Source organism: Tupaia chinensis, unplaced genomic scaffold (assembly GCF_000334495.1).
Source record: "Tupaia chinensis unplaced genomic scaffold, TupChi_1.0 Scaffold139513_1, whole genome shotgun sequence".
Classification (NCBI taxonomy): Eukaryota; Metazoa; Chordata; class Mammalia; order Scandentia; family Tupaiidae; genus Tupaia; species Tupaia belangeri.
Genome location: NW_006199398.1, coordinates 135,527 through 143,493, shown reverse-complemented (window position 1 = coordinate 143,493; position 7,967 = coordinate 135,527).

Sequence of the window (7,967 nt, the reverse complement as noted above, 5' to 3'; positions counted from 1 at the left end):
TTAAGCTGGGCATGGAAGCTGCATCATGGAAGTGTCTATTAAAACATGATTATTGAGTCCTTTCTGAGTTTATAATCCCACAGCATGGCCGGGGCCAAAATGTGGGATTCTGAGACACTCCTAAGTGGTAAGAAGGCTGCTTGTCCAGGACCACTCCTGTGACTGCCGGCCGGAGGCTACAGGGCACTTGCTCACACTTTGTGGTTGCCGAGTGAGGGGTCATACAGCTCCCGACTGTCTTTTCCTTGTCTCGTTTTTGCTATTAACTACTGTTCAAAGGCCAGCTTGTTCCCAGGACAGTTCGATAAGCCTTAAAGTTGTATAGGCTTTTGGTCCTGATACAGGAGAAAGTTTTATTAATTTCCACAGTCAAGCTCTCACACAAATACCCAAGCTCAAACAAACGGACACAGATGCACAGTGTATATTCAACACAGAGATGCAGACTTCACAGGAATTTTAAAAATCAGTGATTACAACTCTATACCATAATTGTTAATACACAAACTTAAGCTATTTTATACGAATCTTAATCTATAAGCAGACTCAAAGTGAAGTACATACAAAAAGTTGTAGATACTTGCAGATATTCAATATAGCTACACTGAAGCAGATACATGCATGCACATCAACTCCCAAATCCAACAAAAAACATATAGAGATGAGTAATTTTAGCAGGATTTAAGAGATTGAAGAATATCGGTTATTCACCATTTATAGTAAAGATAAAGATTGAAGATGCTGGATATGTTTACTGGGTTGTCAGAAGAGTCATGATGCATTTTTGCATAGAAAAACATAGAAATACATCATGAGTTTTTTTTTTTTGTAAAACCAGGCCACTTTAATGTTTTTGTCCAATTTAATAAATAATCTTTTGATGACTGCTGACATGTAAGACCGACTATATTCAGAAACATCAGTCATGATGGTTTTCCAGATGGTGTATCATCTTCAAAACTACAAGGAGTTACTTGTATGCAACTGCTATCAAACCAGTAAAACAGCATTTATACAGCCATCATTTTCAGGATTGTTGGTAACTTGGGCATATTTCCCCCAAATAACCTTGCCTCCTTGTGTCACAAGGCCCAGCTCACTCACGTTCACCTCAATGACAGGACCTTTGGTGATAACACCCAAAGTTGTATGTAGTGGCGTTGAGTACACCAAGTACTGGCGGGCAAAAGGTGGCTTTCAGTTAGGATGTGTTACGTGGGCCTCCTTGAAACATAAGCCCATTGGCCTAATGAATCTTTCATATTTAGGTGGTTTTCTAGTAAAGCCATCTCCAACAAAGCAAACTTTTGTAACCATCCTCTTCCATGCCTTCTTCTTTCTTTTTCCTGTTCGAATAACTTTTAACACTTCTGTTTCTCCCTGGGCTCGAACTTTGGGTAGAGGGACTTCCCATTTTCCCGCTTTCTCTTTCCGTTTTTGTTTAATCATATTGGAAAGTACTTTAGCTCGGGACTGTCCTTCTCTGTCCAACAGATAGGCAGGTCCTGCTCCTTGTGGAGCCTTTTCATCGTTCTTCTGTTTGGTGTTCCTCTTTTCATGCATCTTGATAGTCTTTTTCATTTGTATTTTCTCAGCATGGCGCTGTTCATGATACAGCTTACCCTTCAGATCAGTCATCTTTTTTGCCTTCTTTGAACGTTCATGAGCCTCCTGACTTGCCTTCTTTCTCTTTTTCTCATGGTAATCCAAACGGTATCCATAGTGTTTACGATGTAATTCAACATATTCGTTTTGTGGCATGGTGACGGCTGCAGCGTCGCTGGGAGCAGCCTCCCGGACGCAAAGAAGTTGTCAACTTTCAGATCGCAGAGAACAACAAGCAGACCTGATGCGGTCCAGAATGGGAAAGGGTCACCATCCCATCATGAGTTTTCAGACAACCTAGATCACCCTCATTTGATCATTACACTTCATTTTCATGTATCCAAAACTGGCCTGAGAGAACAGAAAACAATTCAAACGTGCAATAATTAGGCACGTGAACATTTCCTCACTTTTTTTTATTTTTCTTGAGAGGTTTTTGCTATAGGGTGCCTGTGCTCACCAGAAAGACAGAGAGAGACAGAGAGACAGCGAGAAATCACACACACACACACACACCCCGGGGGATGGCCACACCGCAATCCCTTCCCCTCCATTCTCCTCCTGGAATCTTGGGCACGCACGCACACACACCCGGTGTGAGTTTAAGCCACTGGGTCCCGGACTTAAATCGTGGTCGACTACGTGGGAGTCTAGTGACGTAGCCATTATGCCAACTGCTGGTCTCATTTCCTCACATTTTTCAAAGCTTATTTTATTGTTGTTTTTCATGGTGAATGAGGGGGGACAGATAGCACTGACAGAGTGTCACCATGCTGGAATCCTCCCTGCAGCCTCCCAGCCACCCAGGGTAATGGGACTGCTGGCGTGTCTGGCCAGCCTGGGGTCTGAACCGGGTCTCTGAGTCCCTCCAGGATTACACAGCACCATCCAGCTGCCTGCACTGCTGGGGTCAGGGCTCATGTTCACTGTCTACCACCTTCTTTATTGTGAACCTAATGAACTCCACCACTGTCAGAGGGAAATGCTGAAGGGAGGAAGGAACATCAAATTCCAATAATGAAGGAGGAAAAAAGATGCTCTGGTATGGTCCAAATGCAGAAATTCTCTCCAGTTTCAGATGAACCTGCTTATTTTCAAAATCCTGGAAAAGACAAGATTCTATGCAGGAAAAATGCATTTTTATTCTTGGAAAAAAGGGACTTGATCAATTTTAGCTTAAAAAAATCATGGCTTGACTTTTCTTTCCGATTATCTTTCACCTCAGTGAGTATAAATTGTATATGTAAGATTGTTGGATTAACTGGGAAAAGAGTGAGAGGAGATGTCTGAGAGATGTTTCTCGTTCTCATTGTCACAAGGAACTCTCAGACCATGAGTCAGTCAAAAGGTTGGAAACTAATTCTTTTATATGTAAAATTAGAAGTTGAAGTTAAATATTTTTCAAGTCATAAGCCAGATTGTATTTTTTTTTCTTTTTTTTTGGGAGAGGTTTTTGCTATAGGGCGTGTGCGCTCACCAGACAGACAGAAAGAGACAGAGAGATAGAAAGTGAGAAATCTCCCAGGGGGTATGGCCACGCCGCAATCCCTTCTCCTCCATTCTCCTCTCGGGATCTTGGGCACGCATGCACATGCGCCCGGCGTGAGTTTAAGCCACTGGTCCAGGGCTAGAACCGCGGTCGACTACATAGGAGTCCAGCGACATAGCCATTATGCTAACTGCTGGTCTCCCAGATTGTACTTTTTACAATTTTCTTCCTTTTGTGTAATTTCTACTCTAATACAATAGTTGTACATCTTTGTACAGCCTGTTTTTCAATACATGAAAATGAGGTGAAATGATCAAATGAGGGCAATATTGGGTTGTCTGAAATCTCATAGTGCATTTTTCTATGCAAAAACACATCTTGACTTTTCTGACAACCCAGTACATGTATCTAGTGTCTTCAATCTTTGTCTTTACTACATAGTGTACATACTTGGAATTCTGCTCTTCTGGTTGTTCTGAAATGTGTATTAAGTGGTCAGCAAATGTTGACTCTGCAGCCATCCCACTTGTTTAGCGCTCTTGTTCCTGTTGCCAAAGCTCCCCATTCCACCACCTGGCCCCACCCAGCTGCTGGTGCCCCCTCTTTCACTCTCAGTCTGGGTTTCTGTCTTCCACTCATGAGTGAGAACATATAGTATTTGACTTTCAGAGACTATTTCACTTAAAAAACAATGATGTGTGAACAGCTGGAGTCAGAGAGAATTAGATCATTTTATTTCCACTCCTTCTCAGAGATTCTTGTTTCAACTGGATACAAGAACCAGTGCTGCTGCCAGCTGGGACAGAAGAACGAGACCCTGCAGTCTTCCTATTTTTGGAAGGTGTGTTCTGTGAGTTCCAGACCAAATGAAGATAATTCAATTCTTACATAAACCCAGAAATGAACTCTCTTCATGAGAAAACCATGTGACTCCCTGGAGTCTTTGTATGTGGAAGCTCCGGGCTGCCTTAGAGAGGAAGCAGTCTCTGAGGTCTGAGCTCTGCAAACAAACTTACACCGTTTTCCCTCCAGTCCCCAGAACATTCCAAATTCCCAAGATGAGGGTTGTTAAAACTGTGCTCCTGTCTGCTCATACGTACCAACAAAACAACATCCTTAACTCTCTCAGAACCAAGCACCCTCTTCATCCCCAGGGAGAGTCTGCTCTCTCTTAACCCTGGGCTAGCTGTACACACGGCTCTGAGATAAGTCATGTCTTGGAAAAACAGTGGCTCTATGCCACGTTGCCCACTTAGCTCGGAGAAGATGTTACCTTTGGCCATTTCTGCCCACAGCTAATCATTTTCCCCAGAGCTCTGCTACTTAAAGCCATTAACACTTCGATGGGGCAAGCCCGTTTTGTGTTCAACCCTCCGTCAGAATTTCCAATTGATATTATTTTCAGAAGATCCAGAAACGAAAAGGGACCAGAGTCCACTGCCTTATGCCTAAGAAAATCCTGCTGGTCTTTGGAATGATAATACCGAGGGCTGCAGGATCTTAGATCTGCTCTCAGAGAAGAACAAGTTTGCCATGGCAACGAGTCTTGTCTCTCTGTCTTTAGGCCAGTGCACATAGGTGTGTAGTTATGTCCGTGGTGCTTCCCAGCAGGGCTGACACCTGTCAGGGCATCAGGGTCGGTGCTCTCACACAGCTCACTCCTCGGAGCTCCATCTGCAGCAGAGCTGTTGCATCCTGTCAGAAACCGAGTGCACAAAACGGGTTGGGGGTCCGTCCTAGGGGATTGCATCCTCTTCCGCTTTCTCAGCCCAGTTGAGGGGCGTCCCCTGACACACAGATGCAGACACAATAAACCTTTAGTCTTGGAGACGATGAGAGCTAATTGGAAGAGGAAACCTCCGTGTTTGGGTGGCGGCAGACCGAGCGTTGACAGCAATGACCGCAAACATCTTTGTGGAAGCTGTAACGGCGGCTGCACTGTGACGCTTGTGTGCAGGTTAGTGGGTCAGTGGCAAATGATGAGTTTTAAACAATCACAGCCTTAAGTGGGAGAGGACTAGGCAGGCACGGGGAGCATGCAGGGAGAGTGGAGCTGTGACAGGCCTGTGGACCGGGCTCCGAGGAAGCTGTTTCTCATGTGCTGATCATCTCTATGATGGAGAGTCTAACGCTCAGCCTGACCTCCTTGCAGGGCTGCTGTGCGGATGGCCTGAAGCTGTAGGTGTAAAAGCTCTGCCAAAAGTTGAAAAGGGGAAGATTGTCTAAGATGTGCTGTTTTCCTGGAGCAGAAAAAGTGCATCTATGACTTGGCATTGCTAAACCCCGAGTGCGTGCAGAGAGCCCAGGCGGACAGTCTTCCAGAGTATTGTCATTTGGGGCATAATATTCAGTTAAAAAAATCAATTCAATTTCAGGCTTTGAAGACAGTTTTTACATTAGAAACATTTATAATATTATGTGATAATTAAACTACTAAAGGTATTTGGACATTTTCAAAAGCTCAGCCTCTTACAATTTCATGATTTTCAGCTAAATATGAGCTAAAATACATGAAAACCAGAGTCCATTCATTTATAGTTGAAAAGCCTGGCAGGTAAAACACAAGAGAGTCTCTGGGTATTGGACATGAGGCTTAACACTGGGACATCTTGGGTTGAACGAATAAAGCATTGTGAAAAAACTAGTCTTGAAAAGGTGACTACAATATAAATGTGTGATTTTGGCGAAGGAGTCTGGGCCTAAGTGATTAACATTGCTGAATGTCCCGCGTCTTGTCATTGCCACTCCCTGAGTCATTGAACTTGGGCAATGCGCTGTATGTCTGTGGGGACAGATGTACGGGTTGTTCTTCAGGCCAACACCTGCACGGTCTGTGTGTGGAAGCCTCCCTGGCGAGTGTTCCAGAGACCTCTGAGGCCCCACTTTCACTGGCACTCGATCGGCTCCTTCTGAGCATTTCCTGCCTCTTATTACCCTTTCTCAGGGCTTTGCTGCAATCCCTGTGTCCATGAACGGGAACTTACAGAACTGCTGTAGGACCAGCCCGTAGCGCGGTGGCCGGATCCACACCAACTGCGGCTCCTCCCCTCAAGCATGAGTGCATTCATGCCCAAGATCCTGACGAGAGCAGGGGAGGAGGGAAGAGGATTGTGGAGCAACTAAGCCCCGTTATGGGGCTCTCTCATTCTCTCTCTGGTGAGTGCACAAGACCTCTGGCAAAAAATAAACTTCTCCTGACAAAAAACAAACTTCTCCACTGGCAAAAAACAAACTTCTCCACTGGCAGGGTGGACAGGTGGTGACAGCAGCCACGTGGACACACACGTCCTTCAGAGTGTGGTGTTCGTGCTCCCACCTCCTCCTTGTATGTCCTGATGATTGCTGTCACCTCCCAGGTAAGGAATGATAATACCGAGGGCTGCAGGATCTTAGATCTGCTCTCAGAGAAGAACAAGTTTGCCATGGCAACGAGTCTTGTCTCTCTGTCTTTAGGCCAGTGCACATAGGTGTGTAGTTATGTCCGTGGTGCTTCCCAGCAGGGCTGACACCTGTCAGGGCATCAGGGTCGGTGCTCTCACACAGCTCACTCCTCGGAGCTCCATCTGCAGCAGAGCTGTTGCATCCCGTCAGAAACCGAGTGCACAAAACGGGTTGGGGGTCCGTCCTAGGGGATTGCATCCTCTTCCGCTTTCTCAGCCCAGTTGAGGGGCGTCCCCTGACACACAGATGCAGACACAATAAACCTTTAGTCTTGGAGACGATGAGAGCTAATTGGAAGAGGAAACCTCCGTGTTTGGGTGGCGGCAGACCGAGCGTTGACAGCAATGACTTGTTGGAAGCTGTAACGGCGGCTGCACTGTGACGCTTGTGTGCAGGTTAGTGGGTCAGTGGCAAATGATGAGTTTTAAACAATCACAGCCTTAAGTGGGAGAGGACTAGGCAGGCACGGGGAGCATGCAGGGAGAGTGGAGCTGTGACAGGCCTGTGGACCAAGCTCGGAGGAAGCTGTTTCTCAAGTGCTGATCATCTCTATGATGGAGAGTCTAACGCTCAGCCTGACCTCCTTGCAGGGCTGCTGTGCGGATGGCCTGAAGCTGTAGGTGTAAAAGCTCTGCCAAAAGTTGAAAAGGGGAAGATTGTCTAAGATGTGCTGTTTTCCTGGAGCAGAAAAAGTGCATCTATGACTTGGCATTGCTAAACCCCGAGTGCGTGCAGAGAGCCCAGGCGGACAGTCTTCCAGAGTATTGTCATTTGGGGCATAATATTCAGTTAAAAAAATCAATTCAATTTCAGGCTTTGAAGACAGTTTTTACATTAGAAACATTTATAATATTATGTGATAATTAAACTACTAAAGGTATTTGGACATTTTCAAAAGCTCAGCCTCTTACAATTTCATGATTTTCAGCTAAATATGAGCTAAAATACATGAAAACCAGAGTCCATTCATTTATAGTTGAAAAGCCTGGCAGGTAAAACACAAGAGAGTCTCTGGGTATTGGACATGAGGCTTAACACTGGGACATCTTGGGTTGAAAGAATAAAGCATTGTGAAAAAATTAGTCTTGAAAAGGTGACTACAATATAAATGTGTAATTTTGGCGAAGGAGTCTGGCTCTAAGTGATTAACGTTGCTGAATGTCACACATCTTGTCATTGCCACTCCTGGGGTCATTGAACTAGGACAATGCGCTGTATATCTGTGGGGACAGATATACAGGCTGTTCTTCAGGCCAACACCTGCACGGTCTGTGTGTGGAAGTCTCCCTGGCAAATGTTCCAGAGACCTCTGAGGTCCCACTTTCACTGTTACTCAATTGGCTCCTTCTGAGCATTTCCTGCCTCTTTTTACCCCTTCTCAGGACTTTGTTGCAATTCCTGTGTCCATGAATAGGAACTTACAGAATTCCTG